We start from the raw sequence: 1,471 nt of genomic DNA, 5'->3' as shown, positions 1-1,471 counted from the left end.
CATGGGCCTCTCACTGTTGCGGCCTCTCCCGTTGCGGAGCACAGGCTCCGGATGCACAGGATCAGCGGCCATGGCCCATCATGTGGGATCTTCCCGGACCGGGGCACGAACCCGTGTCCCCTGCATTGTCAGGCGGACTCTCAACCACTGCACCACCAGGGAAGCCCACAGCTCAGTTTTAAAGATGAGTACAAGAGGCTCAGAGAGTTTAAATAAGTTTGTTTGAATATATACCCAGGAGTGGGATTGCTGGGTCATGTGATAGTTCTATTTTTAATCTTTTGAGGACCCTTTATACTGGTTTCCATAAAAGCTGTACCAATATACCTTCCTACCAACAGTGTACAAGGATTCTCTTTTCTCCACATCCTTGCCAACACTTGTCTTTCATTTTTTAAATAACAACCTTCCTAATAGGTGTGAGGTGATATCTCATTGTAGTTTTGATTCACATCTCCCTGACAATGATTTTTTCATTGTCATCATTTTTTCATTGGTATCTTTTCATATATCCGTTGGCCATTTGTATGTCTTCTTTGGAGAAATATTGATTTAGTTCCTTTGCCCATGTTTTAATTGGGTTATTTAATTTTACTTTATTTTTTTGCTATTAAGTTGTATGAGTTCCTTATATATTTGGGGTATTTATCCCTTGTAAGATATATGGTCTACAAATATTTTCTCCCATTCTGTTGGTTTGTTGATGATTTCCTTTGCTGTGCAGAAGTTTTTAGTTTGATATAATGCCACCTGTTTATTTTTGCTTTGGTTGCCTGTGTTTTTGGTGTCATATCCAAAAAAATCATTGCTAAGATCAATAGATAAAACAATCCTAAAACTCATATAGAAGCACAAAATACTCTGAAGAGCCAAAACAATCTTGAGCAAGAAAAACAAAGCACATTTGTTTTTCAAATCACATTTCCTGATTTCAAATTATAGTACAAAGCTATAGTAATCAAAACAGTACAGTTCTGGCATAAAAACAGACACATCAACCAATGGAACAAAATAGAGAGCCCAGAAATAAACCCATGCATACACAGTCAACTAATCTTCAGCAAGGGTGCCAAGAATACAAAATGAGGAAAGGATAGTCTCTTCAATAAGTGTTGTCAGGAAAATTAGATATCCATATGCAAAAGAATGAAAATGTCCCCTTTTCTTACAACATGAAGAAAAATCAACTCAAAATGGATTACACCTAAGACCTGAAATTGTAAAAGTCCTAGAAGAAAACAGAGGGGAAAAGTGGTTTTTAAAAATGATTTGAACACTACTTGCTGGGTTATAAGATACTCAGGGGAGTAAAACTATAATAAATAGGAAGCGGTAAGTCAAAATAGAATTTTGCCACCTTTTCTGAATAATTGTGCTAATAAGGATATGACAATAAAATTTACTAACCATAATCCAATATGTGGTCCAATTCAATTCAAAGAATAATCTATCATTTGAAATCAAGTGTTTG

The sequence above is a fragment of the Lipotes vexillifer genome, unplaced genomic scaffold (assembly GCF_000442215.2).
Source record: "Lipotes vexillifer unplaced genomic scaffold, Lipotes_vexillifer_v1.1 scaffold153, whole genome shotgun sequence".
NCBI lineage: Eukaryota > Metazoa > Chordata > Mammalia > Artiodactyla > Lipotidae > Lipotes > Lipotes vexillifer.
This window is presented reverse-complemented; position numbering follows the sequence as displayed.